Here is a 17,337-nt window from a genome sequence, read left to right on the forward strand (position 1 = left end):
ATTTAGTTTATTTTCTTTCTTTTTTGTCAAGGAGTGGGTTGGGTCACAATAACAGTGGTTGTTTAGGGCTTACTCTTAGCTTTGCACTCGATTACCACTACTGCTGATGCTGGGGGACCATATAGGGAGTTAATGTTGAACTTGGGTCGACTGCATGCAAAGCAAGTTTCCTACCATCTGTAATATCTCTCTGTTCCAGGAGTATTTTATTTCTTCAACATTAGTTTTATGTCATTAGTTTTATCTCTGAAAGGTATGCCAATGACAAATATGGCTTAATTAATGTTAAAGTATATTAAATCTAGATTCTATAAGTGTTCTGCATATAACTGTCTTAATATCTAAAGTAAAACTTTCCAGTAAGCCAGTTTCATGCCACTGTTTTATTATATTTTTATTGAACTGTGGCAGTTAATTTGTATCACAAAATTGCTGAGTGACATAGTTGCTGGGTGAGATAGTATGAGCAAAATACCATAGGTATACCAAAGGTCTTGCTTATGTGTCTAATAAACAATTATGGGGTCTTGAGACCCAAATTTGGAGAACTTTGTGGCTGCCAACTTCCTGATCAAGAGAAGACTATGGAAAACCAGTTTTAGCTGGCTACTGACTCAGACTCAGTTAATAGAAAACACCCTGATTCTATTTTACTTTCTTCTCATTATCCCCCATGTTAATTTATACAACCCTGGCTGCATAATTAAAATCTACTGATACAGGTTAGGGAAAGATATTGATGGTATGTATGATCATGCAGTTCGTACATGCATGTGCAACCTATGTAGCACCCCACTCATGCCCAACTTTATATGGCAGAAGCTCAAAAAAACAGGACCACAGGTACAAGTGTCCTCTTGTGCCTTATACACTAAGATACTTTTGAACAAATAAGTCAATGGTTGAACTCAGAATCAGGGGATGGAAAAGAAACTATTTCATAAAGCAAAGTCATAAAGGCAAAGGCATAGACACAATAGATCATGAATAGCTAGAATACTTAGGCAGTCTGAACTCAATCTCCATCACCATATGATCACTCAAACACTTCTGATTGCAATCTCCTTAGCACCAAAGCTAAGAGAACCCTCTGAGCATAGCTGGGTATGGCCCAAAAAGCAGAGTAACAGACACAGCAGGACAAAAGCTCCTGAGTCAATTCTGTTTCTTTCAAATATTCACTACACAGAACAAGGCTGCCTTACAACACTGGAAACCCAGCAGTCTGGCCTTTTAAGAATTACACATCGATGAGGCCAGAGCAGTGGCACAAGCTGTAAGGCATCTCTGCCTTGCATATGCTAGCCTAGGATGGAAAGTGGTTCGATCCCCAGCGTCCCATATGGTCCCCCAAGCCAGGAGCGATTTCTGAGCATATAGCCAGGAGTAACCCGAGTGTCACTGGGTGTGGTCCAAAAACAAACAAATAAAAAGAATTACATATGACAATATTCTCATTGCTTTAAACAACAAAATAAAGCATCTAAATTATTTTTAACTTAACACGTTTGTATTTATTAATTATACTTTTATAAAAATAGTATTTATCTACAGTTAAGAAGTGTTTATCTACTGTTTGCAATAGAGATATAACTCAGTGTGCTGGAAATCGTGCTTGTCATCTCTGAATCCTCAGGTTTTATTCTCAGCACCTCAGGGTTCCTGAGAAAAATTAGGAAGGACCACTGAGGGTGGCTCTCGTGGCTCTAGCATTTCTGAGCTGAGTGTCACTGCATTGCTGAAGTATTGGGGCCCACATCAAACCAATAGCACTTTTTTTCTTTTTTTTTTCTTCTTCGGCTTTTTGGGGCCACATCTGGTGGTGCTCAGGGGATACTCCTCAAAAATCTCTCCTGGCAGGCTTGGGAGATCATATACGGGATACCAGGAATCAAATTCAGTGTTGGGTTACTGATCCTACCCTAATCAATAATTGTGCCCTACCCTAGGGTGTGATCTGGTAATAGTATATTGGATTATTTCTTACTTGGCATTCTGCTCCCACCCTAGGGTGATACCTGATTTTTGTGTATAAAAGCAAGGGTCTGTTGAAGGCTGAGGCTTTTTCTGGGGCTCGTTCTGGGAATTTCTTCATCTTTATCCACTGAATAAAGCTGCTATCTCCTGAAGCCTGACTGCCTGTGAGCTTTCTACTCACCCCTATCCTGAACCCTCAGAACCACTGGCTGAACAGAGTGGCAGATTCGTGGTTCGAACTGGAGAAGAAAGACATCATCATCCATTCCACCATCATCCAGCCCCATCCAGGGCTGCACCACCCAGGTCTGTCCCAAGTCGGCTACGTGCAAGACAAATGCCATACTGTTGTGCTATATTTCTAGCCCCCTCAACAATACAAAATATTTCATTTTGGCCATCTGTACATCTGTACATCCTCTTTGACTAAATGTTCACTTATCTCCTCTCCTCACTTGTTTATGGGGCTTTGTTGTTGCTGTTGTTGCTATTAAGACTTGCATGGAGTTAGGCCTTTGTCAGATGTGTGGTTAGCATATATTTCCTCCCAGTCCACAGGGTGCCTTTTCATTCCTTTTTTTTTTCTAGTATCTATTTCTTTTATAGTACAGAAGTCTCTTAATTTACTATAATCACACTTTTTTTCTGTTTCTTGGCCAATAACATTAAATTATTGACTATACCTCTGGAGTCAGTATAATGATGATATCTAGGTTTTTCTTGTTATAATATGGATAAATTAATCAGTAACAAATATCAATTACTTATTAACTGATATTAATCAATTAATAACATTAATATAATACAGATTCAGGTCTAATGTTGAGGCCTTTACTTCATTTTGAGTTAATAAGTGATAGTAGGGAGTAAATTTGGGTCAGCCGCATGCAAGTCAAATGCCCTGCCCCCTGTCCTAATGCTTGTGTATTGTGTGAGAGAGGACTCTGAGTTTCTTTTTTTTGTGCATGTGGCTAATCAGTTTTCCCAGCACCATTAGTTGAAGAAGTTCTCCTTACTCCACTTTATTCCACATCAAGATTATCTGTGAAAGATGATCCATGTAGCTAGATGTCCATGTAGCTGACAGCTGTCTCTGGGAACTCAATTCCATTGGTCTGAAAGTTTGCATTTATTTCCTACCACACAATGAGTCTTGATTATAATCATTCTATAATATAATTTAAAACTGGGAAAAGAAAGTCTTCTATTTTTTTCCTATCTTCTTTTCTATTGTCTACTCCCTAGGACTGCTTTTCCTATTAGTGGAATTTGAATAGTTCATATACATTTTAACAGTATTTAGCTCATGTCTTTATAAAACAAACACAGCAATATAGACTAAAGAAAAGTATGGGATCTGGAAAGATGGCTTAATGGGATGAGTTTATGCTTTGCTTAAAAGAGGCCCAGTTTTGATCCCTGGCATTACATATAGATTTCTGAGCATATGATTCTCCCAGCACTGCAAGGGAAAATCACCCAAGTACCCCTGAGCATAGAGCTACAGTAAGTAGCCCTTGAGCACCACTAAATGTGGCCCCCAAACTCCTACCATCCAAAATTGTAAAGGAAAAGGAAAGAAAGACAAAAATAAATAAAATAAAGGAAAAGAAAGTATGGTGAAGTGGGATCATTTGCCTCTGTTAAGCGGCTTGGGCCCTCAAAAAAAAAAGAAGGGATTTCACATAATATAAAGGGGAATCACTACATCATTCTTTTTAGGTCATTTTTGGCAGCGCTTGGGGCATCATGAAGTCTAGGGGTATAGGGGAACAAACCCTGTTCTCCTGCATGCACTCAATCCAGTAAGCTCTTTCTTTAGCCTGAGAGTAAAAAGAAAAGTTTCTCACATGAAGATTGATTAATCTACACCTAGAGGTTCTCTTCAAATGGCACTCTTCTTGGTCAAAACCGGGGAGCAATGATAGCTTATTTTATTAAGAACAAGGCAAAGGATTGATACAGAGAAAGATCTTAGCATTAAGGCTTTCATCACTCTTACCTTAAAGTAATATAACTCCCCAAGCAATAGTAAGTGCATTTTTTTTTTAATACTCCAAGTGGAACTCAGGAAGAGGGTTTGAGGGAACCCTCTGGGGATGCTCAGGGGACCATGTGATGCTGATGTTGCCATGTGCAAGTCTTATATTTTAACCATTTAGTCCTGAGTAGCTCTTCCATCCTAACAGCAACAATTTCTCTTAATGCCCAAGGAAATTCATTGATCACATTGCCCCATACCAAGGTGATGCTTATAGAAGAGACCCACTTTGGGACGATTAAGAAAAGTGTATGTGATAGCTCACACTTAAGTACAATTTCATAGTTTGTAATCTATAACAATTTTTCATTCTAGGAATTTGAAAGCATCAACTAAATGAGAAGTCTTCTTTTTATTTGTTTTGATTTTGGTTTTTGAGTCACACCCAGTGGCGCTCAGGGTTTACTCCCTGAACTCTGTGTTTAGAAATTGCTCCTGGCAGGTTCAGGAGACCATATGGGATGCTGGGAATTGAATCCAGGTCCATCCTGGGTTGGCTAGTGCAAGGCAAATGCCCTAATGCTGTGCTATCTCTCTGGCCCCAGAGGAGAAGTCTTCTGTGCAAACCACCTACCCATAAAGTTTCACAACTTCATTTCTGAGGCTTTTTTCCTCTTCAATTTTTCCACCTCCTCATACTTCCTCTTCTTTCACTTTCCCTCCTTTTGTTGCGATTACAATGATTGTGTGTGCATGCGTGTGTGCATATGCGTGTGACACATACACTTAGTGGTGTTCACACACTGGCCAGGCACTATGAAAAGTTCCCATAGTGTCTCATTTGGGTCTCACGGTATCTAAGAAATAACTATGAGTATCTACTTTCCAGATGAGAATATTGAGCTACAGAAATCCAGTAACTTGCTTGGCTTAATTTGCTTATTCTGAAGAAATATTGTGCTAGACTGTCTTTACTATACAGTAACTAAGAGGGAAGGAATAGATCCTTCTGGGGAGATCTCTGATCAGTGCTTTTACATTCCATTTCTGAGGCTGGCTGTATTGTCACATTTCTACTCTGTCCTAGCAGTCAAAGACATAAGTGAGGACTCACTAGCACTAGTAAGTAAATTTAGCCTTCCAGTATAAAATGGCTCCACAGAAGACAAAGAGCATAGTGCAGTGATCTTGAAATGCTATTTGGACGCATTCTTATTATTTCTGATTATTTTCCCTTATGACCTGAAGTTTGGACTATTCTCTTTTGTTTTTCCTTATTGAGCTATGACTGACAATGCTGTTAGTTTAAAATGTACAATAGACATAAAATGATTTGAAGTATGAATCCACTTTAAAACAATTACCACAGTAAATTAACAATCATCACCTCCCATATCCTCCCCCTCACCCCCATTGGGATAATATTTTTTGGAGGGGGTCACACCTGATGGCGATCAGGGGTGATTCCTAGCCCTGTGCTCAGAAATCTCTCCTGCCAGGCTTGGGGGAATCAAACCCGGCCTGTCCTGAGTCAGCCGTGTGTAAGGCAAATGCCCTACCACTGTGCTACCACTCCGGCCTCACAGTGGGACAACTTTTTTTTTTTTTTGGTTTTTAGGCCAGACTCGGAGGCGCTCAGGGGTTACTCCTAGCTATCTGCTCAGAAATAGCTCCTGGCAGGCACGGGGACCATATGGGATGCTGGGATTCGAACCAACCACCTTAGGTCCTGGATCGGCTGCTTGCAAGGCAAATGCCGCTGTGCTATTTCTCTGGCCCCACATTGGGACAACTTTTTAAAGAAAAAATTAATCACCATGAAATTACAAAGGAATTTATGATTGGATTTCCGATTGGATTTCAGACGCAATGTTTCGACACACGTCCCATCACCAGTGTCCACTTCCCTTCATCAATGTCCCAGATTCAGGTTGCCTCCCACCCAATTGTCTTCTTTGAGAGGCCTTTTTTTCTCTTCTTTTTGCACTTGGTTTACAACATTGTTGCTGATAGGGTTTCATACATGTCTTATCATTTTCAACTTCCCTCCATCATAGTCATTCCTCTTCCCTGTCCTATTATCCCCCAATCCCTTCAGGTGGGATGTAGTTTACTGAATATCAGTCATCATGTTTTTTGTTTCCACATTGACATCTTAAGTTGGCACAAAGCAGGGACCCCCTAAACATATGACGAAGATATCATGGGATTGTGAGAATTAGTTTAGCGTGATGGGTCAGGATGTGACAGCTGAGTGGATGAGCCTTTCAGAAAAAGGACTGATCATGGAAATGCAGAAATGCTATTAGCAGCTGGAAGTCATTTTAGATTCTGCTTGGGCTCTTAAGGTAAAATCATGCTTTTTATATTTTATTTTTGCAAAGCCTGAATATGGAGGGAACATATTGTCTTCAGGCCTCCTGCAAAAGACCATGGACTCCAGTCGGTTTAGTAAAAATTTCAACAGATGATATCGATTTAGGGGCTTTCTAAGTGTATTTGGAGGGAGCTTTGGTGGAATAAAAATCCAGAAAAATGTTTTGTTCTCTTGCAAACTCCTTCCACATCTACCAAGGGAGCTGATTAGAAAGGGAAACCTTTTTTGGGTCACACCCAGCAGCGCTCAGGGGTCACTCCTGGCTCTATGCTTAGAAATTGCTTCTGGGGCCCGGAGAGATAGCACAGCGGCGTTTGCCTTGCAAGCAGCCGATCCAGGACCAAAGGTGGTTAGTTCGAATCCCTGTGTCCCATATGCCCCCCCCCCCGTGCCTGCCAGGAGCTATTTCTGAGCAGACAGCCAGGAGTAAACCCTGAGCACTGCCGGGTGTGGCCCAAAAACCAAAAAAAAAAAAAAAAAAGAAAGAAATTGCTTCTGGCAGGCTCGGGGGATCATATGGGATGCCGGGATTCGAACCACCGTCCATCTGCATGCAAGGCAAACGCCCTACTGCTGTGCTATCACTCCGGAAGGGAGACCTAATGCGCCAGGAGGGGGCGTGGCTACCAGAGTGAGGTTATCATAGAGCGCCGCTAGCGTCTGGGCGGCCACGCGTCGCTTGCGTCATCGCTGCGCGACAGCTCCCAGGGATCCTGCAGTGGAAGGAAGGTATAACGTTGAGTTTTGAGTGTTTCACTGTTTCTTGGGCTCGCGGCTTCTCCTCCTGGGTCCCCCCCCCCTTTTTTTATCCCCGATGATTGTGAGGAGGGGGGGAGTCTGTGGCGTCAGCGAAGGAGAAGGTGCCTCTCAGCTAGGCTTCGGGTGGCGGCGTGGTTGCAGGACCCCCCCCCCCCCCCATCCCTCCCTGGTGCTGGTGCTGGGCCCTTTGCTCCTTTGCTCCCTGGATCTGTCTCAGGCCCCTCCTGTCCCTCGGTCTCCCCTTCGCAGCTTTTGAGACCCAGAGAGGCCAGTTTCCAGAATGGAGTTTGCTTTTAAGAGTCCCAGGGGCTTGGAGGGATTCAGATTTAGGACTGAAAAATACAGTTCAAGTCCTCCTGTTTTGTTGACTGCATTTCAGTTTTTCATTCACTTGATAAAGCTATTTGTCTGCCCCAATGAGATGTCTGCTACCCACTCGCTGATCTATTTGAACTGAGAATGGACTATCTGGATATTTGTAACTTTTTTTTTTTTTTTTTATTGATGTGAGGCCTGAAAATAATCACTGCTGGAATTCAGAAACCTGTTGGTGATTGGTGGAGAGGATAGAATTTAGGGATTGTTTTTAAAAGCTAAAAGTAATGAGGTGAGAGTTTGGGTATGAATGAAGCCCAGGGTTTAATTCTCAGTACCTGGGAAAACAAACAAGTCAACAAATACACAACCAAAAGCCCTGACCAGAGGACATACACAGTACAGGGATTAGAGCACTTGTACTATGGATTTTTCTTTTGGTTTTGGTCATAAATAGTGGGGGAGTGCAGTTATGGCAGGAAAGGGACCACTATGATGATGATAGTTAGAAATGATCATGAGTGCTGTGATTCATGATACCCCTTAAGTAACAATATTGCAAACCACAGTGTGTAAAAGGAAGGAGAGGTAGGGAAGGAGGAAGGGAGGGAGCGAGGGAGGGAGGAAAAAAAGCATTGGTGGCAGGAAATGTGCACTGGTGAAGGATGTTGGACATTGTATGACTGGAAAACTTTTGTACAATTGTATCATGAACAGCCTTGTAAACCACGGTGTTTAAATAAAGTGATTTTTTAAAAATTAAAAAAGTGAGGGGCCGGAGAAATAGCATGGAGGTAAGGTGTTTGCCTTTTGTGCAGAAGGTTATTGGTTCAAATCCCGGTGTCCCATACGGTCCCCCGTGCCTGCCAGGAGTGATTTCTGAGCATGAAGCCAGGAGTAACACCTGAGCGCTGCCAGGTGTGACCCAAAAACAAACAAACAAACAAATTTAAAAAAGTGGCCAAGGACAACATAAAAGGATATTTTATTTCGCATATTTGGGGTAAAATGACAATTTAAACAATTAAGGGGTGGAAAGATAGTACAGGGTGTAAGTCAGTTGGCTGTTTCTGATTCAATATTCAGCACTACTTATGACCCACCAAACACAGAGCTGAGAGTGACCCTTGAGCACAGAGTCAGGAATAAGCCCTGAGCATGGCCAGGTGTTACCCAACCTGTCCTCCACATAACTCTCTCCAAAGTACAACAATGTAGTAATAACTTTAATGCCCTTTATTTAAGGGAAAACAAACCATTGGGGAGCAATGGAGTCTTGGAGCACTATAGGGAGAATTGGAGTGCTCTTTAAGCAACAGAAGTTTTATAGAATGAAAGTAGGGCAATGCAGAAACTGGACCTGAATGGGAAGGTCAGGAATGTGTGGCTGAGGAGCTCTGTTCTAGGGCCTCACTTTCTTAATCTGGTGGTCATGATCCCATTAGGAGTCACATCACATAACTGATTAAGAGGTTTGTAAAATTTGTTTTAAATGAAATCAATGGTTTATTGTCTGCAAATATTTGGCTTGTATATATTTTTATTTTACCTCCAGGGTTACATTAAAAAATTCTTTTGTGGTGCTCGCTTCGGCAGCACATATACTAAAATTGGAACAATACAGAGAAGATTAGCATGGCCCCTGCGCAAGGATGACACGCAAATTCGTGAAGCGTTCCATATTTAATTTTTTTTTTTTTTTTTTTTTTTTTTTTGTGAAAGGGTGGCCTACTTTGTTCTGGGGAGGTAAGATAGTGTGGTAAGTAGATTTTGAGGGTTGTCACTGTCCTGTTTTTTTGACAGTGAATTATTTTTCCCCAGGTCCCTGTGGCAGGCTTCATTTTGTGCATTGTGCTAACTATTTACATTATTGGTATAAAGTAAACTTCAAAGTTTTAAGTAATTGAGACTTTTGTTTTTTTTGGGCCACACCCAGTGACGCTCAGAGGTTACTCTTGGCTATGCACTCAGAAATCGCTCCTGGCTTGGGGGACTATATGAGATGCCAGTCTGTCCTAGGCTAGCACGGGCAAGGCAGACCCTTTACTGCTTGAGCCACAGCTCTGACTCCTGTTTGAAATATTTTTTAATAAACATATTGAGGTATTCATATTATCCTAAATAATTTTGATAACATAGATATGCTTATTTTTACTTATTTTTCTTTACCCAGAAGCAACCTATTAACAGCTTTTGAATCCCTTTGGGGAAGCGGCCTCTCATGTAAGTTTGCTATCACACTTATTTATCTTTTCTTAAAAACAAAAGGCAGGGTGGGGGATGTAGTTCAACCAAAGGCCTTGAATGTATGAGGAATTGGATCAGATAGCTGGTACCTCAGGCAAACAAAGACAAACAAATGAAATACGCTATACTTTTTAGGGGTTTGTGGAGGGTTTGGGCTACAACCAGCTGTGCTCAAGGTTTACTCTTGGCTCTGTGCTCAGGGATCACTCCTGGCAGGGCTTGAGAGACCATAAGGCAGGGGTCTTCAAACTATGGCCCACGGGCCACATATTGTATTTATTCTCATTTTGTTTTTTTCACTTCTAAATAAGATATACGCAGTGTGCATAGAAATTTGTTCATAACTTTTGTTTTTACTATAATCTGGCCCTCCAACAGTCTGAAGGACAGTGAACTGGCCCCCTGTTTAAAAAGTTTGAGGACCCCTGCAGGGGTACTAGAGATTCAAACCCAGGTTGGCTGCCTACAGGCAAGTTCCCAACTTAGTGTACAAACTCTCCAACCTGATCTTCAGTTTTGGCTCATTATATATGTTTTAGGAATCTAAAGTCTATTTCATTCTCCTGTCCCCCAGTAGAGTCGAATATGTCATATTTTAACCAATTCTTGTGAATGGGCACATAGATTGTGCATTGTCCGAAGTTTCAGTGTTTTAAGAGCACTGCAGAGAATGCTTGTGTTAAAATACATACACATCTTGAGAAATAAAATTGCTGGGTCAAAATTTTATACAATAAATAATTCTAAACCCAAATTGCCCTTCTAAAATGTTCACTTATTTATATTCTAGCTAATAGTGAATGAGAGATTGTTTATGAATAATATATAATTATGTATAATATATTATTCATATTTTTTGCTTATGTGTCAAAACTGGTATCTTGTTTTGACAGTTATATTTTTTTAATTCTAAGTAAAACTTAAGTAGCTTTTTTTTTTCACCTACTGGTAATGAATTCCTTTATTTGTTATCTGTTCATTTTATTGTTCATTATTCATTTTTCTTTTCAGTTTGTTCTTTTGAATGGTAGATATTTCATCTTTTTGAAATTGATTTCTGGAGGGTTTTTGTCTAATTATATTGGAATATTTCCCCCTAGTATTTTCTTTTTCTTTTTTCTTTTTTTCTTTTTGGTTGTTTTTGGGCCACACACAATGACACTTATTGGTAACTCCTGGCTGCACTCAGGAATTATTTCTGGCAGTGCTTGGGCAACTACACTCAGGAGTTATTCCTAGTAGTGCTCATGGGATCATATATAGATGCTGAATCAAACCTGGTTGGCTGAGTACAAGGCAGAACCCCTACCTGCTGTATTATCTTTCTGGCCTCCTTCCCCTAGTTTCTTTTTACTTGGCTTTTAAGCTAGCCTTCTGGTTTATTTTAATATGCATATTTTATTAAAGGCTAGGTAAAGATAGAATCATAGATTTTTTTTTATTCCCTATAGTGCTCCAAGACCTACACCATTCTAGGGATTAGACTCAGGGCTCCCACTTGCAAAGGAAGAGTTTACCCTCTATTATTTTGCTGTTGTTGTTTTGTTTTGTTTCTTTGGGCAACACCTGGCAGTGCTCAGGGATTACTCCTGGCTCTGTGCTCTGAAATAACTACTAGCTTGCGGGGACATATGGGATGCCGGGATTGAACCCGAGTTTGTCCTGGGTCAGCTGTGTGCAAGGCAAATGCCCTACCACTGTGCTACCACTCCAGCCCCAATCTTGGAACAATGAGACATTTTTGTAATGTTGGTTAGAAATGTTGGTGATAACACTAAATGGAAATCAGAAGAGGTATCGTCCTTTGAACTGTGAAAAATAAGAGCACCAACAACAGAAAACTGACTTTGACAACCGTGACTGAACAGAACCTACCTTGGGACTAATAAGGTAAACCCTACCCTAGGCTGTAGCCCAGGACACATAAAAAACAACAACAAGATATCTTATTGCAGAGGTTCAACTTGGACAACAGAGAACCTTTGGATCCATAATATCCTAGGCTTCGGCTTAGGGACTGAACGAAAACAGGGAGCAAGTGTGTTCAGAAGACTGAACACAACAACAATGATGGATAGGAACCTCTAGAACCTAGAGACTCTATCCTAGACCCTGACCTATAACCTGCGCAAATACCAAGATCGCTAGCTACAGTGGCTTGATTTTCTCACACACAACCGAGAGGAAACTTTCCTGGCATCACAAAAAAGCCTTTGGGATGGGGTAATGAGTATATATGGAGCCAGGGGTTGATCCCATGATGGTATGCTTCAAGAATGGAGAAACCCTGAATCTCTTTGGCCATGGGAATTCCCTTTCTTCCCCAATGCTTACAGTGCCTATGCAAAAAAAAAAAAAAAAAAAAAAAAAAAAAGTGGGGGGAACGCCAAACCCTACCACTCCAGCATCCATACTTTTTCTTGTTTTGTTTTGATTTGTTAGTTTTTGACTTTATTTTTCTTCTCTTTTTTCTTCCACTTTTTCTTTTTCATTCTTGTGGTTATTATTTAGAGATTTATTTTTATTTTTATTTGCTGGGTCCATTGTTTTTCTTCCATTTTTCTTTTTCTTTTTTTTCTCTCTTCTTTCTTTTTTGGTAGTTGTCACCAAAATTTTTTTCTCCCTTTTTTCTTACCCTTTTTATCTCCAATGACGGTGGGATAGATGCTCAATCTACAACAAGCTGTAAAATGGAGACCATTTGCACTAGCATTCTAGGAGGTAGAGGAGGGAGATATGGACACATACGGGGACAGGGGCGGAGGGAGGACAGCACTGGTGGTGGGAATGCCCCTCATTCATTGTCACTATGTACTATAAATGATGCAGTGAAAGATTTGTAATGCACTTTGGTCACAATAAAAAAAAAAAGAAATGTTGGTGATTGGAACCTCATTTGAGGGTATAGGTCCTGTCTTATTTTTGTAAGCTTTATTCAACATCTTGCATAGATATGGTACTCTAATTTACTTCCTTCTCATACTATTCTATTTGTAATTGGAATGCAATGCATTAGACCTGTTTAAGTATTTTAGGCTATACTTGTATTTATACTTGTATTTATATTTGTATTTATACTTGTATTCTATTTGTAATTGGAATGCAATGCATTAGACCTGTTTAAGTATTTTAGGCTATACTTGTATTTATACTTGTATTCTATTTGTAATTGGAATGCAATGCATTAGACCTGTTAAAGTATTTTAGGCTATACTTGTATTTATACTTGTATTTATATTCACTGTATGAATTGTGTTCTGAAAGTTTATTCATGACTTAGTTTCTAAATTTACATGGTAATAATGGATGTAAACTCTTACTTTTGCTCTCAAAATGTAATTAATTAATGAAGGCGACTTTTTAAAAATATGCAACTTCAAGATATTATGTAAGTTACCTCTGTATTTAAGTATGCATTCTTAAATAATAGGGACAATTCTTTAGCTATAATATTACTATTTATTTTTTTATAGTTTTAATTTTTTATAGTTTAGGAAGTTTAACAGTGAAAATTGGTATTTATGTACTAATTTATACAAAATTACTCCCCATCTCCCTATCACACACCAAAGTGCCCACAACTTTTCACCATTGCTTTAATGTCTTGTCTGGTTTACATTCATCCCTGCACCCCCCAATAATACTATTTTTTTTAAATAGTTTTATTTTCACTAAGGCACTACGATTTACTAAGTTGTTGTTAATAGAGTTTAGCCATACAATGTTCCAGCACTAATTCTACCACCAGTGTCAACTTCTCTTCCTCCCTAGTTCCCCAGTATATTGTCTGTTATATTAATTTTTGAAATTTCGATGTTTTTTTGTTTTGTTTTATTTTGTTTTGGGGTACTACCTGGCACTGCTCAGGGCTTACTCCAGCCCTACACCCAGGATCACTCCTGGCAGTACTCAGTGGACCATATAGGATGCCAGAGATCACATAGGGTACATATGCAAGGCATATGCCCTAACCACTGCTCAAGCCCCAGCAAAATTATTAATAATTTATAAGTATTATTTAATAGTCAGTTATTATTCAGGTGCCTTTGTCTCTCAATTTCTTGTTCAGTTTATTTTTCTGCATATAATTTATACTTTTCAGATACCACGTTGACTGCCCTATCAAGTCTTTTTCATTTCAGTTTTATTTTGGCTTGCTTTCTTATAGGTAAGTGTTTTTTTTTTTTTATCTCTCCATATTTTCTGGGCAATGGAAGTTAGTTCTAAAGGCTTTGATTAGATTCAAATCCAAATTTTTGGGGGGTGGGTTGTTGAAATGGCATGTTGTTCATGTTGCATATGCCATATAGCTCTCTGTCCGGTTTATATGCATTTGTCCTGTGGTTAGTGATGTGATTGTTCTGTGGTCTCAGATAGTGATTGTATCACTGCTTCATTGTAAAATTTCCCATAGTTTTACCTTGGCCTCAATCTGGAATTTCAGTAGGTGGGAGAGGCACCGAGCAGCAGTATGGTGAGCTGCCCCAACTCCCTGGAGACGGCAGCGAGTAGTGCCCACCTGCGGCCCGGAAGGGACCTAGTAAGACCTGTGCATCGAGAAGAGCACAGCTGTGCACATATCCTCTAGTCAGTAAACCACAGCACAACACACTAGAAAATAAAAACAAAAACAAAAAGGGACACAATGAGGGAAACAACGCAGAACAACACCATGCTTAGAGAATGGAGATGGTAGCTCTGCAGACCCAATAAGTACCGGCCACCTATATAGTCTCTCTGATAGAGAATTTTTAGTGCTAATTTGGAGGATGTTTAAGAACTCAAAGAAACCGTGGACCGAATTGAATGAACCACAATTAAAAATAATGAAATAAAAATAGAAATGAAAAAACTTTAGACTGAAGTAACAGGACTATAAAGCAAAATATACGAAATGTAAACCTCAATGGAAAGCTTCACCAGCAGAGGAACACCTGCTGAGGGCAGACTCAATAAGCTGGAATAACAACTCCATACAATGGGAGAGGTTGGAAAAGAGCCTTAAAACAAATGAGTGAACTAAGGAAAAAATCCCTAAAGAACAGAGGAAAATAGAAGTCTGGGATAAACTTAAGAGCAATGCCATAGAAGAAAATCCCCATGGAATTTCAGTAGCTGGTACAGAGTAATTTAGACACACACACACACACACACACACACACACAACTCAATAGAAACAACATAGAAGAAAATCCCCATGGAATTTCAGTAGGTGGTACAGAGTAATTTAGCCTCCCCTACACACACACACACACACACACACACACACACACACACACACACACACACACACACGTTATCTGAAATTTGAGGTCTGGTTGTATTACTGGCAGACTGACAGTCAAGAGTAAGTAGACTGTTGTGAGAAAGGGCTGTTGTACAACAACTTGTGAATCAGGAATGGAATAGGGAGGCTTGAAGAGACTAGAGATGTTTCTGTGTGTCCAGAATCCTGAATCAGTCAGTTGAAAGCTTTTGGAGCAGTGAAGGCTTTCCAGTACCCTGCCACCCGTCCCCATATTTTCTGGCTAATTTAATAGTAAATTTATACTACTTATTACTATTTATACTATTAAATTAGTAGCTATTATTTTACAATCCAAAGTTTCAAGATAGCCTTTCTGGTTAGCCTGTTCTCCTGCTTTTGGAAGGAACTGTCCAGCATCATAGTTAAAAAAACAAGTTTCTTTCTTTTTTTTTTTAATTTATTTTATTGAAACCATTGTGATCTACAAAGTCCTTCATTGTTGAATTTCAGATATACAGTGAGTCAGGTCATTCCCAACACCAGTGTCAACCTCCCTTCACCAGTGAACCCCAAGTGCATCCTATACTACCATTCTTTGCCCCCTGGCTTGCCAGTTTAACAGGCCTATTAAAGTTTAGATTGTTAAATTTTAGGTCTCTTGATTCTATTATCATTGACTTTGGCTTGGATATTTAGTTATGACTTTTTTTCTCCACCAATCCTTCTGAAAACAAATTTCTTGCAGTAAATCTCTTCCTGTAGCTCTCTATGGGTTCTGCTGTTCTAGTTTAACCCTTCTGGTACAGAAGTCCCCTGATTCTCCTCCAACAAAATGGGGTGTGGTGTGGCAAGGGTCGGAGTATCTACTTGGGCAACCATGTAATTGTTTTAGGTGGGATTTCTGAGAAAGAAATGGGAAACTGGGTCAGTAGTAAGCAGACTTAGGTGTAAACAGTGACTTTCCTGGGTGCACCTTAGACTGTCATTCTGTGTGTTGGCCTTGATGTGAAACATCAGTGTTTCACAACCCATTGAGCTGTGGCCAGAGGAAGGAACAGAAGATTAGATTACGAGGTAGTGTCTGAAATGACACCAGTGATGCTTGTAACAATGTCTATACAGGCAAATTGGGAAGGTGGCACTAAGAATCTTCATGGGGGGGCCGGGCGGTGGCGCTGGAGGTAAGGTGCCTGCCTTGCCAGCGCTAGCCTTGGACGGACCGCGGTTCGATCCCCCGGTGTCCCATATGGTCCCCCAAGCCAGGAGCAACTTCTGAGCGCATAGCCAGGAGTAACCCCTGAGCGTTACCGGGTGTGGCCCAAAAAAAACCAAAAAAAAAAAAAAAGAATCTTCATGGGCTGAAGCATAACATTTTCACATGTAAGTGGGAGAAATGGGAAGTAGTTTGAACAGAGAGAATTGGAAGGGACTTAATGAATGGAGCCCCTCATGGGTGAAAGATAGTAAGACTGGAGGCCAGCTGCCCACAGTCAGACTCAGAAATGCTGCCATAGGATTGGAATTGGGAGAAGTCACCATGGCCCAGACAAGCGGAGCCCATGGTAATGGACCTGTCACTCATACCACAGGGGTTGGAATTTGTAAGATAACAGGACCTGTGGCAAGATTTTAAAAGGCATACAAGTACCAGACTATCTTTAGAAAAGTCATATTGTATAAGATCTTAAAAGTGCAGAAGACAAAAATTGAGAGTGGGAAGCTCTTCAAAGGTTTTAAAAACCATAGTGAGAATGGGGAAAGCTGGTGGTGTGAGGTTTTTAAGTTTTGCTGCTAGAACTGACTGGGTCTGGGGCCCAAGGAAGAAGCCAAGGGTGACTCCCTGGTTCCCAGGTAGGCTGACCTCCTTAAGGTAAAGAGCTGAGGAGAGGAGGTGGTGTCTTTGTGATATTGGGGCCTGTCCTCTTCTGTAGCTAGTGAGGAGGAAGCAATGGGAATCCTTCAGGGATTTGTAGGTGGGAAACTCTCTCATGATCCCCCAACATCTTAGCCGTGCCTTACTGAGGGATAAAGAAAGGCACATTTTCTCATGCCTTCTCCTTTTGTGCTTTAGAAAGTGGGTAGAACTGTGAGCAGGATCCAGAGAACTCCACAGGGAACTGAGGAACAGAGACAATGTGTGTTCTCTCTGTCTCTCTGTCTCTCTCTGTCTCTCTGTCTCTCTGTCTCTCTCTCTGTCTCTCTCTCTGTCTCTCTCTCTCTCTCTCTCTCTCTCTCTCTGTGTCTCTCTTCCCCCTTTTTCCCTTCTCTCCTTTCTCACCCCCTTCTCTCCCTCTTACCAGGTACAATCCAAGGTGGCTCAGTTTCTTGTTTCTTGTCTGTCAGGAAGCAACATGGTGCTTTAAGCACTTTCTTCTCAGATTGAGGAATTAGTGGGGCTGAAGGAGATCCGAGGCTCCTCCTGCAGCTTCTCCT

General features: G+C 40.6%; 1 non-coding gene across 1 annotated transcript; it reads left to right on the plus strand.

Moving 5' to 3' along the window:
- The first annotated feature begins 8,989 nt into the window (after nt 1-8,989).
- Nucleotides 8,990-9,096, plus strand: LOC126025037 (U6 spliceosomal RNA). The gene has a single exon (XR_007501086.1). It is a non-coding gene; the product is annotated as a U6 spliceosomal RNA (small nuclear RNA).
- Nucleotides 9,097-17,337: the final 8,241 nt, after the last annotated feature.

The sequence above is a fragment of the Suncus etruscus genome, chromosome 12 (genome assembly GCF_024139225.1).
Source record: "Suncus etruscus isolate mSunEtr1 chromosome 12, mSunEtr1.pri.cur, whole genome shotgun sequence".
In the NCBI taxonomy this organism is placed as follows: domain Eukaryota; kingdom Metazoa; phylum Chordata; class Mammalia; order Eulipotyphla; family Soricidae; genus Suncus; species Suncus etruscus.